General features: G+C 39.6%; 1 pseudogene; it reads left to right on the forward strand.

The window, feature by feature from the left end:
• The first annotated feature begins 16,026 nt into the window (after nucleotides 1-16,026).
• On the forward strand, nucleotides 16,027-16,895 carry LOC113628201 (histone deacetylase complex subunit SAP25 pseudogene; annotated as a pseudogene).
• The last annotated feature ends 669 nt before the right edge of the window (nucleotides 16,896-17,564 follow it).

Consider the following 17,564-nt stretch of genomic DNA (forward strand, 5'->3'; position numbering starts at 1 on the left):
GAAAATATATATGGTTTCTCCTTCTACAGATCTGCAAATGGCTTTAGTCAATTTCCAGTCTCCTGCCTCCAAACCATCCCTCCTCCTCTTTACTTTTTACCTAATTGGACAGAGTCTCAAAGTTCAAGGTTTGAACTCCTGGCAACTGAAAATCTTTATCCCTACCATTAAACACATGCCCTCTGGGAACCTCGTAACATGAAAATATGACTGTTATTGTGAGGTTGTTGTTACCTCCACATCTTCTAAAGTGGCTTCACTCTCTTAATTGGCATTTCCCAGATATCAGCTGTGGCAGTTCTATTGCTGTTCCCTATCCTCCCCCTCTCCTCCGCCACTTTTTGTTTCAAATTCAGGAGCTTATGAAAGTGAAGTTGTATATCAGCAGGCTCAAAAAACAATAAAAACTACCTTTGCTCCAATGTGATTTGCTTCTGATGTGTTGGTCAAGAAGAACGTTTTCCTCTTACCTATTTGATCCCTGATTATGGCTTTTGTAGGAGCCGCATTTAACTCTGCGGATTATGAATGTGGTTTGATGTATTCTATTTTGCTAAGTTAATATCAGGTTTAAAAAAGGGACATTAGCTCTGATATACTGTGTACACATAATAATCAGATAAAAGACAGTTCACCTAATGTGAAAAGTCAGGCTTATTTTTTCACTATTTTGTAACTTCTCTGAATTGATGTTCCTATTGAGAACGTGGGAAGTAATGTAAACTTTGTGTGTTTTCTAAAATTTTATTTTTAGAGAAATTTTAGGTTTACCATGAATTTGAGAGGGAGGTACAGAGATTTCCCATATATCCCCCAGACCCACACGTGCATAGCCTCCCCTATTATCAACATCACTCATCAGAGTGGTGCATTTTTTTTTTTTTTTTTTTTTTTTACTAAGGATGGACTTACACTGACACATCATAGTCACCCAAAGTCCATATGTTAAATTAGGGTTCATTCCTGGTGTACATTCTGTGGGTTTGGACAAATGCATAATGACATATATCCGTCATTATGTCATACAGAGTATTTTCAGCACCCTCAAATTCTTCTGATTGCTGACTACTCATCTCTCCCTCCATCCCCACTGCCTGGAAACCATTGATCTTTTTATGTCTCCATAGTTTTGCCTTTTCCAGAATGTCAGTTAGTTGGAATCATACAGTATGTAACCTTTTCAAATTGGCTTCTTTCGCTTAATAACATGCATTTAAAGTTCCTCCATGTCTTTTCACGGCTTGATAGCTCTTTTCCATTGTCTGGATATATCATAATTAACTTTATCCATTCACTTAACTGAAGTACATCTGTTTGCTTCCAATTTTTGACAGTTATGAATAAAGCTGCTGTAAACATCTGTGATGGGTTTTTCTGTGAACACAGTTTTCAACTCCTTTGGATAAATAACATAAAGTACAACTGCTGGATTATATGGTAAGAGTATGTTTAATTTTGTAAGAAACTGCCAAACTGTCTTCCAAAGTGACTGTGCCATTTTGTACATATACCAGCAATGAATGAGAGTTCCTGTTCATCCACATCCTAACCAACATTTGGTGTTCTCAGGGTTCTAGAAATAGGCCATCCTAATAGGAGTGTAATGGTATCTCATTACTGTTTGAATTTCCCTGATGACATATGTGTAGTTTCTTTTCATATGCCCATTTGCCATCTATATATTTTTGGTGAGGTGTCTAGTAAGGTCTTTGGTCCTTTTTTTACTTGGGTTGAGTGTTAACTTATTGTTGAGTTTTAAGAGTCTCTTGTATATTTTAGATAACAGTCCTTTATCAGATCTGCTTTTGCAAATATTTTCTCCAGCCCGTGGCTTGTCTTCTTCTTCTCTTGATAAACTCTTGCAGAAATTTTTAATTTTAATGAAGTGCACCTTATCCATTATTTCTTTTATGGATCATGTCTTTGATGCTGTATCTAAAAAGGCATCACCACACCCAAGGTCACCTAGATTTTCTCCTAGGTTATCTTCTAAAGAGTCTTACAGTTTCACGTTTTACATTTAGGGTTATTTTGAGTTAATTTTTGTGACGAGTATAACGTCTATATCTAGATGCTTTCTGTTTGGGGAGGTTATTCATTATTGTTTCAATATCTTTAATAAATATATGACTATTCAGATCATCTGTGTCTTCTTGTGTGAGTTTTGGCAGATTGTGTCTTTTAAGGAAGTGGTCCATTTCATCTAGGTGATCAAATTTGTGGGCATAGGGTTATTTACGGCATTCCTTTATTATCCTTTTAGTGTCTATGAGATCTGTAGTGATGTGCCCTCTTTCACTTCTGATACTAGTATTTCATGCCATCTCTTCCATTTTCTTAAGTAGCCTAGCTAGAGTCTTATCAATTTTATTGATCTTTTCAAAGAACTAGCTTTTGGTTTCTTTATTTTTTGAGGATTCTATTAATATATCTTCTAGCTGAGAAATTCTTTCCTCAGCTGTGTGTAGTTCAACGAATACGCCCATAAAGGCATTCTTTATTTCTAGATAAAGAATTGCTTTTACATCTAGAATTCCTTTTTGATCCTTTCATAGGATTTCCATCTCTCTGCTTAGAGTGCCCATCTATTCTTACACACAGTCTACTTTATCCATTAGGGCCTTTAGTCTATTAATGAGAGTTGTTTTACATTCCCAGCCTAATAACTCCAATGTCCCTGCCATATTTAAGTCTAGTTCTGATGCTTGGCCTGTCTCTTCAAATTGTGTTTGGGCCTGTTCCTATGCCTTGTAATTTTTTTCTGGATAGCCAGATATATGTACCAGGTGAAAGGAATTGCTGTAAATAGGCCGTTAGTAATGTGGGGTGAGGTATATCGGGATGAGAAGCCCTCTGTAGAACCATGATCATGTCCCAGGCTTTCAGTGAACCTATGCCTCTGGACTGTGAACTTCTTACATGTTTCTCTTTTTTTTTCTCCCCTTAGGTAGGACAGGATAGCTAGAGTGGGCCGGAGTTGGGTATTTCCCTTGCTCAGGTGTCAGTTATGCTCTGATAATAGCCCAGCAGGTTGGGCTCTGGTTAATTAATTTCTCCTGAGGGCAGGTCTTGTTAAGACCTGGCATATTTTAAAATGGCTCCTCTTCCTCTTCCCTGCTGTAAGCCTGAGAGAATTTTTCTCTGGTATTTATTGTGGGGACCTTCTCGAGCTCCTAAAGGTAAGTCTCTTAATATTTTTGCCCCCCCACCCCATGCCTGGCTCCCCGTGGAGTTTTTTTTTGTTTGTTTGTTTGTTTGCGGTACGCGGGCCTCTCACTGTTGCGGCCTCTCCCGTTGCGGAGCGCAGGCTCCGGACGCGCAGGCTCCGCGGCCATGGCTCACGGGCCCAGCCGCTCCGCGGCATGTGGGATCTTCCCGGACCGGGGCACAAACCCGTGTGCCCTGCATCGGCAGGCGGACTCTCAACCGCTGTGCCACCAGGGAAGCCCCCCCGCCCAACCCCGCACCGGAGTTTTAACTCTCAGATATGTCTGCACTGAGCTTTCAGCAAATTGTCATTTATAGTTGCCGTTTTCCCTCTCGTGTCAATTTCTGCTCCTGAGTCTCTGTTGGGATAAGCCAAAATAACCTGTATTCGCCTGTCCCTCCAGTCTTGGAGAAGCGGTTTGTTGTGTGTCCTCTTCTCTCCTCTCTTAGGAATCCAGAAAGAGCTGTTGATTTTTCCATCTCTTCAGCTTTTTACTTGCTGTTAGGATGTAGTGGTGACTTCCAAGGCCCTTGCACGTGGCACTGGAAGTGGAAGTTAAATTGTGTTTTTATATCAGTTTTGCTACACTGTTTTCTTGAAATTTTATTAGAAAACACCCAGTTGAATGGAGAAATGTACTGAGATTTAGAGACAGACCACCTGATTTGAATCCTATCTCTACTGTTTGCTAATTGGATATGCTTGGGTAACTCAGATTTCAGCTTCTTCAGTTATAAAAAAAGAAATGAGAATAAAATTCATTGGTTTGGTCTGTGGATTGAATGAGAGCATTTATATCCAGATGATAGTTCTGTGCCCCTCACATAGTAGGTTCTTACAACTATTTATTCTTTTTCATCCTTATTATATTTAGGAGGGCTCTTTTTTAATAGATGAGAAATATGGTTAAGGTATAAGAGGAAAGGGGAAAATTATAGTGTGTATCTGAAAATGATAGTTAGTGGAAACATAAGACTAAAATCTGGGGCCCCAAAGACCTAGTCTGAGTGTTTTAATGTGTGTGTACAGGATCTGAACTGGGGGGAGGAGGAATTGTGTGTATATTTATAGGCATACACACACACACTTTCTGACTTAGAAATTTAATTTCTTGTAAACTGTATCCTAAGGAAATATGGGTAAAATAATTTCAAGGATACTTATGACTTGGTCAAAATTGTATGGTAGACACCATTAAGAAAAAAAGTCAGTCACTGAGAGAAAACATTCATATTATAAAGAAACCACATTTGTTTATACAAAGAAATAATTCAAATCAATAATCTAAAAAATTTTAATGGCAAAATATTTGAACACATACTTCACAACACTACTTTAAATGATGTTCAACCTTATTACTAGGGAAATGCAAAATAAAACCACAGGGTAATACCCCCAGACACCTGTAAGAATAATAATATCAAGTGTTAGCAAGGATGTAGAGAAACTATAACTCTCATACATGGCTGGTGTGAACGTAAAATGGTATAAGCCCTTAGGAAAACCGTTGGGAAGTTTCTAATAAAGTTAACCAGACATCTGTTCTATTACCCAGCAATTATACCGCAAGTCTATATGCCTGAGAGAAATAAGTTCATATGTACACAAAAATATTTGTATAAGAATGTGCATAATGTATTTTATTTTCATGAAATAATATATCTGAAACAAACCAAGTGTTCATCACCAAGACAGCAGGAAATACATTGTGTTATACTCATAAAATGGAATATTACTCAGCAACCAAAAAGGAACAAAGTATTGATACATTCAGTGACCTGGAGAGATCTCCAAAACATCATGTTGATCAAAAAGAGTGCCAACTGCATGTTTCCTCTTACGGAAAGTTCAAAAAGCAGATAAATGTAATATATAACAGTGGAAATCATAACAGCGGTTGTTGGTGCAGAGGGATTGATTGGAAAGGGTATGAAAAAGCTCTCCATGGTGATAGAAATGTTCTCTTGATTCAGTCTGAGGTTACCTCATATATACATTTGTCAAAATTTATCAAACTGTAGTAACCTTGAGATTTGTACAATTTACAATATGTAAGTTATACTTCAGTTTTCAAGAACAAAGAGCAAAACATTCCCACAATTTTAAAAGTGTGCAAAATCAGGATACCATTTAAGCAAATATTTTTGAGTGCCAGGCAGTGTCAAAGTTGAATAAAAGGAACAAGGCTCTCCTTTGCATGAAACAGTATAAGTTTAAGGTGGACATCATAGAGACTTGGCCTACAAATATTGTGAAATGACTACTACAGTAAATTTAGTTAATATCCATCATCTCATATAGATACAAAAAAAAAAGTTTTTCTTTTTTCCTTTTGATGAGAACTCTTACAATCTATTTGCCCTCAATAATTTTCTTGTATACCATACAGCAGTGTTAACTATAGACATTACATTGTACATTACATCCCCAGCACTTAGTGATGTTATAACTGGAAATTTGCACATTTCAACCTCTATCCATTTCCCTCATTCCCCAACCCCTTTCTCTGGTAACACAAATCTGATCTCTTCGGGTTTTTTAATTTATTTTTTTTAGATTTCAGATGTGAGGTCATACAGTATTTGTCTTTCTCTGTCTGACTTATTTCACTTAGCATAATGCCCTCAGGTTCCATCCATGTTTTTGCAAATGATAGGCTTTCATTGTTTGTTTATGGCTGAATAATATTCTATTGTATGTATACCACATTATCGTTATCTATTCATCCATTGATGGACACAGGTTATTTTCATGTCTCGGCTATTGAAAATAATGCTGCCATGAATATGGTGGTGCAGATATTTCTTCGACATAGGGTTTTTGTTTCCTTCAGATAAATACCCACAAGTAGAATTACTGGATCATATTTTAGTTCTGTTTTTAACTTTTGAGGAAACCCCATTTTGTTTTCCATAATGGCTGTACTGGTTTGCATTCCCACAAGTGCACGAGGGTTCGCTTTTCTCTACACCCTCACCAACACTTGTCATCACTTGTATTTTTCATGATAGCTATTCTGACTGGTGTGAGGTAATATCTCATTGCGGTTTTGATTTGTATTTCCCTGATGACTAGTGGAGTTGAACATCTTTTCATGTACCTGTTGGCCATCTTTATATCTTCTTTGTGAACATGTCTATTCAGGTCTTTTGCCCATTTTTTAATCAGATTGTTAGTTTTTCTGCTATTGAGTTGTGTGAGTTATTTTGAATATTAACCCCATATCAGATAAATAAATTGCAGATATTTTCTCCTGTTCTGTGGGTTACCTATTCATTTTGTTTATCGTTTCTTTTGCTGTGCAGCAGCTTTTTAGTTTGATGTACACTTATTTATTTTTGCTTTTATTGTTTGTGCTTTAGGTATTGTATCCAGGTAATAGCTGCTGAGACCAGTGTCAGGGAGCTTTTTCCCTATATTTTCTCCAGGGAGTTTGATGGTTTCGGGTCTTACATTTAGGTCTTTTATCCATTTTGAGTTCATTATTGTGAATGGTGTAAGATAAGGGTCTAGCTTTATTCTTTTGTATACAAATATGTATTTTTCCCAGCATCATTTGTTGAAGAGACTATTTTTTGTTCATTGAGTGTTCTTGGTTCCCTTATAAAATATAAGTTGGCCATATATCCTGGGGTTTTTGTCTGGGCTCTCAATCTATTCCATTGCTCTATTGGTCAATTTTTATTTCAGTATCATACTATTTTGATTATTATAGCCTTGTGGTATAGTTTGAAACAGAAACTGTGATGCCTCCAGCTTTGTTCTTCTTTCTCAAGATTACTGTCGTTATTTAGGGTCTTTTGTGGCTCCATACAAATTTTAGAATTTTTTTTTTTCTATTTCTGTGAAAAATGCCATTGGAATTTTGATGGAGATTGCATAGACTCTACAGATGTCTTTGGGTGATATAGGCATTTTACCAATATTAATTCCTCCAATTCATGGACCCTGGATATCTTTCCATTTATTTATATTTTCCTCAGTTTCTTTCATCAAAGTCTTGTAGTTGTCTGTGTACACATCTTTCACCTCCTTGGTTAGATTTATTTCTGTTTTATTGTTTTTGATGCTATTGTGAATGAGATTGTTTTCTTTTTGTCTTTTTCAGATGTTTTGTTGTTAGTGTATAAAAATGCAACTGTATTTTGTATCCCGCAGTGTTACTGAATTTGTTGATTATTCTAGCAGTTTTTTGGTGGAGTTTTTAGGATTTTCCGTATAGTACACAATATTATCTGTACACAAAGACATTTTTAGTTCTCCCTTTCCTATTTTGGATGCCTTTTATTTGTTTTTCTTTCCTGATTGCTCTGGCTAGGATTTACAATCCTATGTTGAATAGGAATTGTGAGAGTGGACACCCTTGTCTTGTTCCTCATCTTAGAGGAAAACCTTTCAGACTTTCACCATTGATTATAGCGTTGGCTGTGGGTTTTTCATATATAGCATTTATTGTATTGCAGTACCTTCTATATCCAATTTGTGAAGAATTTTTATCATAAAAGGATTTTTAACTATGTCAAATGTTTTTTCTATGTCTATTGAGATAATTGTATGTTTTTTTTTTTTTGCCGGACGCGGGCCTCTCACTGTTGTGGCCTCTCCCGTTGTGGAGCACAGGCTCCGGACGCACAGGCTCAGTGGCCATGGCTCATGGGCCCAGCCGCTCCGCGGCATGTGGGATCTTCCCGGACCGGGGCACGAACCTGTGTCCCCTGCATCGGCAGACAGACTCTCAACCACTGCGCCACCAGGGAAGCCCAGTTGTATGATTTTTATCTTCTATCCTGATGTTACTGTGTATCACATTGTTTGATTTGCAGATACTGAGCCATCCTTGCACCCCAGTGATAAATCCCACTTGATCATGGTGAATGATCTTGTTAATGTGCTGTTGAATTTGGTTTGCTAATATTTTGTTGAGAATTTTGCTATCTATATCAGGGATATTGTTCTGTATTATTCATTTCTTGTAGTATCCTTATATGGCTTTGGTATCAGGGTAATGCTGGCCTCATAAATTAGTTCTTGTTTCTTAATGTAGGTATTTATTGCTATAAACTATTCTCTCCTCTTCAATTTTTGGAAAGTTTTGAGAAGGAGTGGCATTAATTCTTCTTTAAATGTTTCACAGAATTCAGCAGTGAGACCATCTTGTCTGGGACTTTTCTATCTTGGGAGGTTTTTGATTACAGGTTCAATGCTCTTACTTCATATTAGCCTGTTCAGATTTTCTTTCTTCATGATTCATTCTTGATAGGTTGTATATTTCTAGGAATTTATTCATTTCATCTAGGTTTTCCAGTTTGTTGGTGTGTAATTTGTTCTTAGTAGTCTCATGATCCTTCATTTCTGGGGTATCAGTTATATTTTTCTCTTTCATTTCTGATTTTATTTATTTGAATCCTTTCTTTTTCTGAGTTAGTTTAGCTAAAGGTTTGTTAATTTTGTTTATCTTTTCAAAAAATAGCTCAGTTTCATTGTTCATTTCTATTGATTTTTTGGTCTCTATTTCATTTCTTTCTGTTCTGATTGTTGTTATTTTCTTCCTTCTGATAACTTTGGGCTTAGTCCTTTTTCTAGTTTCTTGTGGTATAAAATGAGATTGTTGATTTGAGATTGTTCTTGTTTCTTAATGTAGGTATTTATCACTATAAACTATTGTCTTAGAACTGCTTTTGCAGCATCCCATAGATTTTGATATGTTATGCTTCCATTGTCAGTTGTTTCAAGATATTTCTTGGTTTCCTTTTTGATTTATTCTTTGATCCATTGGTTGTTCAGGAGATGTTGTTTAATCCCACATATTAGTGAATTTTCCAGCTTTTCTTCTGTTATTTATTTCTACTTTCATACCACTGTGGTCAGAAAAGATATTTGATGTAATCTCAATCTTTTAAAATTTGTTGATACTTGTTTCATGACCTGTCATGTGATCTATCCTGCAGAATGTTCCTTATGAACGTGAGAAGAATGTGTATTCTGCTGTTGTTGGATGAAATGTTCTGTATATGTCTGTTGGGTTGATTTGGTCTGAAGTATGATTCAAGTCTGATGTTTCCTTGTTTATTTTCTGTCTAAATGATCTATCTCATGTAGATGAATGAGGGGTACTATCTCATGAAAGAGGGGTACTTCACCCTCTGCCCTCCCAACGCTGCTCCTCACAGATCAGTTAATCGGTTAATCACTTAACCTGCTTGTTGCTCAGCTCTGCCTCAGGACTTCCAAATTGGTGATGGGAATGAGAGCCAAGTTCATCTTTCCAAATTGACAGGAGAACCAATCATAATAAAATATTTTTAAAAACATCTTTTAAAAAAGGGGCTTCCCTGGTGGTGCAGTGGTTAAGAATCTGCCTGTCAATGCAGGGGACATGGGTTCGAGCCCTGGTCCTGGAAGATCCCACATGCCACAGAGCAAGTAAGCCCATGAACCACAACGACTGAGCCCACGTACCACAACTACTGATGCCTGCATGCCTAGAGCCCATGCTCTACAACAAGAGAAGCCACTGCAATGAGAAGCCTGCACACCACAACGAAGTGTAGCCCCCACTCGCCACAACTAGAGAAAGCCCGCACGCAGCAAACAAAGACTCAATGCAGCCAAAAATAAATAAATTTTTAGAAAACTATATTGTTCATATAGAGTTTTAAAAACCCTTATACATGAAGTCATGGGATTATCCATAGATAGTTTTCACTTATTTTTAATCAAGAACTTCATACTACTGCCCTCCATTACTAGTTCAGAAATCTAATTTTCCTTCAGAAAATACTTCTTTTTCTTTATAAAATCCATCCAGTGTGGAGATGAGGGGCCAAAATGTCCAAAGTCCTCCATTTTCTAATAGTCTTCAGGGCACTCTCTTTGGGCTGTTTTTAAATATCAAGTCCACTTTCAAAAGACAAAGATTCAATTTCCACTTGCAGCCAAGATGGAGTAACAGGGACTGGATTATCACTTGTACTAATCTATATAATCCTTTTATTTGTAGATCTGAATTATTGTACTGTTGTCTGTTTCTCTCATCAGATCTGTTACTATTTGCTTAATATATTCAGATGCTCTGATGTTGGGTTCATATATATTTATGGTTGTTATATATTCTTGACCCCTTATCATTGTATAATGACCATCTTTGTTTCTTATTACCACTTTTGAGGTGAAGTCTATTTTTACTGATATTAGTATAGGTGTCCCTGCTCTCTTTTGGTTTCCACTTGCATGGAGTATCTTTTGCCATCTCTTCACTTTGAGTCTATGTGTGTTTTTAGAGCTGAGGTGAATGTCTCATATGCTGCATATAGTTGGGTCTTTTTTGTTTTTTTAATCTATCCAGCCACTCAGTGCCTTTTCATTGGAGAAAACAACTTATTAATATTTATAGTAATTATTGATATGTAAGAACTTACTGATGACACCTTATTATTTCCTGGCTGTTTGTAGTTTTATTTTTTTCTTCCTTTCTTCCCTTTTTCTTTGTAAATTCATGATGTTCTATTGTGGTATGCTTTGATTCTCTTCTCTCTACCTCTTGTTTGTCTTTTATAGACTTGGTGGTTCCTGTGAGGTTTGTATAAACATCTTATAGATGTAGTGGTATAATTACCCTGCTAACAATTTAAATTTTATCACATACAAAATCTCTACCCTTTTACTCCCCACTTTCACATTTTTGATAACACCATTTACATGTTTTATTGTGTATCCAATTAACAAATCATTGAACTTATTGGTATTTTTAATACTTTTGCCCTTTAACCTTCATTTTAGAGTTAAATAGTAGGACATCACCATTTTACAGTATTAGCGTATTCTGAATCTGACTATATGCTTACTTTTACCAGTGTGTTATATATTTTTATATGTTTTGATGTAACTAATTAATATCCGTTTGTTTCAGCTTGAAAACTCCTTTTCGCAGTCTTTATAATGCAGGTTTAATGATGATGAATTCCCTCAGCTTTTCTTTGTTAGTGAAGGTCTTCATTTCACTCTTCAAATCTGAAGGTGAATTTTGCTGGGTAAATTAATCTTGATTGGCAGTTTCTTTCTTCTAACACTTCAAATATATCAACCCATTCTCTCTTGTACTGTAAGGTCTTTGCTGAGACATCTGGTGATAGCCTTATGGGGGTTCCATTTTATGAGAGAAAGTTTTCTTCTCTTGCTGCTTTTTAAATTCTCTCTTTGTATTTGGTTTTAGACAATTTTTATTTTTATGCGTCTTGGAGAAGAACATTTTGGGTTGAAATTTTGAAGTGACCTATTAGCTTGAATTTGGATGTCCAAATCTCTCCTCATGGCTGGAAAGTTCTCAGCCATTATTTGGTTAAATAAGCTTTTTACTCCTTTCTCCCTGTCTTCCCCTTTTGGGGCTCCAGTAATGTGTACACTATCTCCTTTGATGGTATTCCGTATCTATCGTAGGCTTTATTTATTCCTTCTCATTCTTTTGTTGTTGTTGTTCTAATTGTATAATCTTAATTGATCTGTCTTCAAGATTCTAGCTCACTGATTCTCACTTCTACTTGTTCAAGTTTCATGAGAACTCTCTATTGAATTCTTCAGTTCAGTCATTGTATTCTTCATTCCAAAATTTCTGTTTGGTTCTGTTTTTGTTGTTGTTGTTGTTGAGGTTTTCATTTTGTTCTTGTGTTGTTTTCTCCATATTGTTAAATTGTTTATCTGTGCTCTCTTTTAGCTCTCTAAGAGTCTGTAGAACAATTATTTTGAATTATTTGTTGTGAAATTTCTGTATCTCCTTTTCTTTGGAGCCAGTTACTGGAGGTCCACTATATTACTTTCATGGCATTTTGTTTCCCTGATACTTTCTGATCCCTGTAGCCTTGTGTAGCTGTCTGTACATTTGAAGAAACAGTCACCTCTTAAAGACTTCATGGGCTGATTTAAGTAAGGGAAGCCTGTCACCTGCAGATGGAGGCACAATGGACTGTGCTATAACCGTGGATCTAGTGGCTCAGGGCACCAGGTGCAGGAGTGTGTGGCAGCACTGGGTCCAAGGGAGTATGATGTCTCTTTGGCTCAGCCACTAAGGTTCACAGTATCAACAATTGTGTGGTCCTTGGCAAGCACTACGGGGGTTCTGCAGTGGCTGCAATTGCTATTGGTCTCCTAAATGGTGCCTCAAGGACTAGTAACTAAGGACCAGGGCAGGCATCAGTGGTGGCTGGAGCCAGTGGTGTGCACACACTTGGTTGCAGGGCCCAGCTGCAAGTGCCTATGTAGTAGGGGAGGTCACTTGTAGACACACTCATAGTAATGGGGGGTCAGAATAGGTAACAGGGGCCAGGGCCAACTATGGGCTTAGTGGCATCTGCTAAAGACATGGGTGTCAGCATGCTTTCCCTTGGCTTCACATTCTACCCTCCGGTATGCATACTGCAGTGGTGACCATTGACAGGGCTGGGGCTGGGGGACATGGATTTCCATAGCTGGAGGGGGTAGCTATAGCCAGGTACGGTGGTGTGGGCCAGTGACTGAAGGCAGGGCCTGATCTGGACCTGAAGCAGCTGCAGGGGCCCTTGGTGTGCTGTGCTCTCCTGTGGCTGCATTCTCTCCCATTTGCACGCACACTGCAAGGGAAGGTGGTGATGAGAGTTGGGCTGGGGCTTGCAGGTACAGAGCTGGAAGGCCTCGCTACAGGTAGGTGCTGTGGCACTGGCCAGTGTCAAGAAGGCAGGGCATGATCAGGGCTTGCAGTTAGCTGTGGGGACCTTAGATGTTGTTTTGCTCTCCTCTGGCCACATACTCTGGGTGTGCACAGTGTAGTGAGGGCCAGTGACTGGTCAGGCCAGGGGCTATGTATAGGTGGGCGCCAGTCAGGGACAGAAGGCCCCTTGCGTGTCATACTCCCATGAGGGGGATAACACATTACATGCACTATCTAAAAGAATATAATGTCTTGTATTATTGATCCTGAAAATACTTTGTTCCAGCTTCAGTTGATGATGAGTGCTCTGATATTCTAAGAAAGCCTGTTTATTTTTTGTTTATGCCCTTTTGATTTAAACTCAGATTATGTCAGAAAAACTTGAATGGGCGTCACCACCTCGTAATCCTCTAACTAACCTTTGCTCTTTCCTCAAGCTTTGGAGGAAGCTGAAAAAGTGTCCCGTCAAGCTACTGGGCACTCTGTCATTTAGACGCTTACATCCATATTAAAACTGACATGTAGAAATGGCTTTCACTGCCAGTACTTTCTTGCCCTTTTCTCCCCCTCACTTTCCCCATCTCAGTTCCTTCCATGCAGTCTGAATCATCTCATTTATAATTAGGAGGTGAAAAGGGCAAATAAAAAAACAACTTAGGATTTTAACACATCATTGGCATTGGATATAATTGCCAGTGATGTACCAAAATAACTGAATGCACAGTTTCCAAATTGGTGCATGGATGTTCAGTACTTGCTGCCCATTCCTGTTTGCATTTCAGCCTTCAACATAATGACACCCCATGATAGGATCTGAAATACCAAAGGTTTTGCTTGCATAGTCGTTATTGGAATTCTGAAAATCTATGTATGTTCTCATGCATATTTAAATTTTTCAAATATGGTATTATGTGTTATATTCTAAAAGATAGGACATAATAAATATTATAGAAGAGTATGATGAATTATTAACAAATATTTTGTGACAAAACTTGTTAACTATGTTGTAACTATTTATTGAATCATGCACACCCAATTTGAAAGAAAGTCACACAAAAATTTGTTGGTTGGTTTTATCCAAAGTGAAAAGATTGACAAAATGTAGTTCATGAGAACATGCTAATTATATTTAGGAAAAAAATCAGTATCATTATACTCTACTGCTTTGGTTGTTCCAAATTCAGAATATTTATCATGAGCTCAGCTTCACCCCCATCAGAATATGTATAAGATGGGAAAAGAGAGGAAGACCTACAGGACTAGAAAGACTTCTCCCCAAACCAATACTTATAACTTTTTTGACTGCCCTGGAAATTTTATAACCCAGCTAAGGGTGTTATAATTAGATTTGGAATGGGTGAAAGGTATGCTTTCCTTTTTTTTTTTTTTTTTTTTTTTATGCTTTCCTTTTGAAGGAGGAAGAAAGGTGATTGTGAATACAGATACATACATTGGCCAACAGTTTTAGAAAAAGGATGGGTGGGTCTGGAAACCAATGAGGGATTATGCCACCAGGCACGTGTTATCATTTTTAACTGCATATTTAAAAATGGGAAATAAACTCCAGATAAATTTGTGGACCCACTGGATACATCAAGAAACAGAGTCAGGCCAGAAGCCTCTTTACCACCAACACTCAAAAGTCCCCACCTTGACTGATAGACTTCCTGGGTTTAGTGCAGCTCGGAGTCAGGGTCCAGTAACCCCAAGTATTCCTACTTCCCTTTCTGAAATGCACAGTTATCCAAGCTAAGGGCCCCCCGTCCCTTTGAGGAAGGAAAGGAGGAGGATTTTACACTTGTGTACACACTTGTGACAGGGTAGCAGGGTGCTGCCCCAAGAGGACCTGCCATCATCCCCTCCTACAGAGGTTGTCTGCAGAGCTTTCCACGGAGGTTGCTGCTTCCCTCACCAAATATTCCTCCGTGATTTTGTGAAACGTGTCCTCTGAACACCCCCCAGGAGGTGGGTGAGCAAGTCACACATTAGACATCTACTCCATCATTCCATTTCCCTAAATCATTAGATTTATTCCTCTACATTATAAGAAGGACATTGCACACTTCAGCTTGATTTAATGTAAACCAATATGATATCCAGGTTTTAGTCAACTGTGTAAGCAAATTGTGAGGGTCTTTCCCAGTTTCTCAAGCTAACATATGGAATCCAGAATGCCTGGTAAGTGCACCCATGTTGATACATTTGGCCATTCCAATATTATTTTCTTCCACCCCGGGCAATTACACTTAGATTCCATTTCTGCACATGTATATATTAATTTCTGCTGATATAAACTTACCACATTTTGCAGTTTTTTAAGTGTGTGAATTGGCTCCTTCCAGGTCAGACTTGGTAATCATTTCCCTTGATGAGGTTGGATTTGACTCCAGCATGGTTCTGCAGGCCATGAGGGATAGCGAGGGTAGATCATTTGGAAATAAGCTTTCCCCTGCAATGTAAGGTCATTACGCTGTCCTCTTGCTGGGAGAAGCTCCTTCCTCAGAAAGGGGAGGGGGAGCAGGATCTGCTGTTGGGGAGGCTTACAGGAATTTGTAAGGTCAGGGTACCCAGATTCATCTGAATTGCCTTCATTCCAGTTCTCAGGGCTCCATCCTTTTCTTATCAGCCCCTAATATGCACATAAGAAATTTGATAAGGATGAGAAATCAACTTGAATCATAACTTGGAGCTAAAAGAGATTAATTTATGATAATCATAAAATTCCCTTCCCCTGATTCTCTTAACTCTGCCTGGAGGTGTTCATTTTCATTCTACCATTTCCCCAGTGCAATAAAAAGTAGTTAGCATAGTCCAGGGTACCAGTGGCAGAATTCCCATCATAACAGTCTTTTGAAACAGTCCCTTGCTTTCCAAAGTCTTCTGTTTAATAGGCATATTATTTCCAGCAACATTTGGGGCTGTGCCTTAAAAAAAAAAGTCCCCATTGTGGACATTGTATGTTTTGGGGATAATTAAAGTAATGAAGTACCCTGCAAGGTGGGCCGCAACCTGGGCTTGCAGGGACGTGCAGGGCAGCACGGGCCACTGAGGGAGGCTGGGCCCAAGTGGAAGCCGGGAGGGGCCAGGCGGGCGAGGTGGGCAGTGTGGGGCCCTGCCTAGCCCTCCCCCCGGACACCGCATGTTGCCCTGGGCCCCCCGGCAGCGCGGCCTGGGTGAAGAGCAGGCGCCCGAGGAACAAGGCCCCTCGGCGGTCAGCGACCCCGGCCAGGCCAGGGACTCTGGAGAGGAATCCCTGGGAGAGCCAAGAACATCCCCACCAGACAATCCTCAGCCCTGATACCGAAGGCCTTCCTGGATCCAGAAAGAGCAGCTGCTGCCTCCGTCGCCCCCAGGCCTCGCTGCCAAGCGGTCCCCGGGAACCCCAGTTCCCCCCTATCCCCAGATGACCCTGCTACCGCCCTGGGACCCCAACTATGAGGCTTAAGCGGGACCTCGTCTGGTGCGGGAGCCCAGCTGTGGGTCAGGCACCTCCTTCTCAGGCCAGACCTTGTGCCGTCCCTCATTCTGGCCTCTGTACGAGGCAGCAGCGTGAGGCAGAGGCCTTAGGCCCATCTAGCAGGACATCAGAGTGGAGAGCAGGTGCCCCCAGATGCAGGGTTCCCAGTGATATGCTATGAAGATGTCTTTCTTTCTGACCCTCTGCTGCCCTGTGGGCAGCGTGTTCCCCTGTACCTGTCTCAGGGCCCTCAGCAGGTGATGGGCTCTCTGAAGCTGCTGCTCCCAACCCCAATTATGTCCCCCTGGGTCCTCCCCACTCCATCCTCTGGCTACTCCTCCGCCTGGCTCAGAGGGCCTGAGCTGATCGCCCTCACTGGCCTCCTGCAGATGAGCCAGGGGGAGCCAAGACCCAGCTCCCCGGGGGCTCCCATGCCCCCTGCTGACCCTCCAGATGCTGCCTCTGACCGCCCAGGTACCAGTGGTGGCCAGAGCTGTTCTCACTGCATGGACCGATCTCTCCCATGGGCCCCAGGCAAGCAAGGTCCATAGCCCCTCCAGGGGCAGAGTGGGCTCCTACTTCGCCAGGCAGGTTCTGTTGACAATGAAACAGTGCTGGTCTGTAAAGTAATGAAGTAAATGCTAGTGTTCTCTACTCAGAAGTTACCCATCTCAGTATATTGGGTTTCAAAAGCAATTTTTATTTTGGACACTTGGCCTAAACTTCCGAGTTTTGCCCCCAAACAATAGGACATCAGCTCTGAAGAGGCTCAATCTAAATTCTTTGACTAATGTGAATATCAGAGAAAGCGCAATATAGCATATAAATCAGTTTCTTATATACTGATTATAATTCATTCATTAAAAATATGCTGTTATTTTAAGAACAAAATCACAAGTACATCACTGGAAAAAGGGTGTTTAGGCCAATGCAACTTGTGCCCTTGTGACCATCCTCTGGGATCATCAGAGATTCCTTACAATGTTCCCTGAGGCTCTGAGCTTTCTGGCTGTGCCCTTTGTCTTAATCCATCAGGTTCTTTCTATGTATGGCCAATATAAGGTTTCAATAGATTATAAACAGTGCATATAAACAGTGCATTTTACTGGAAAGAAGACATTAATTTTCATCCTTGGCATTTCTAATTATCTCTGGAGTTATTCTCCATTCACATTTGACAAGGGATGTTTAAGACTGCTTTTCTGCTTCTAGTAGCAATC

Source organism: Aethalodelphis obliquidens, unplaced genomic scaffold (genome assembly GCF_003676395.1).
Source record: "Aethalodelphis obliquidens isolate GAN/ISIS:26980383/991018 unplaced genomic scaffold, ASM367639v1 scaffold23, whole genome shotgun sequence".
Lineage (NCBI taxonomy): Eukaryota > Metazoa > Chordata > Mammalia > Artiodactyla > Delphinidae > Aethalodelphis > Aethalodelphis obliquidens.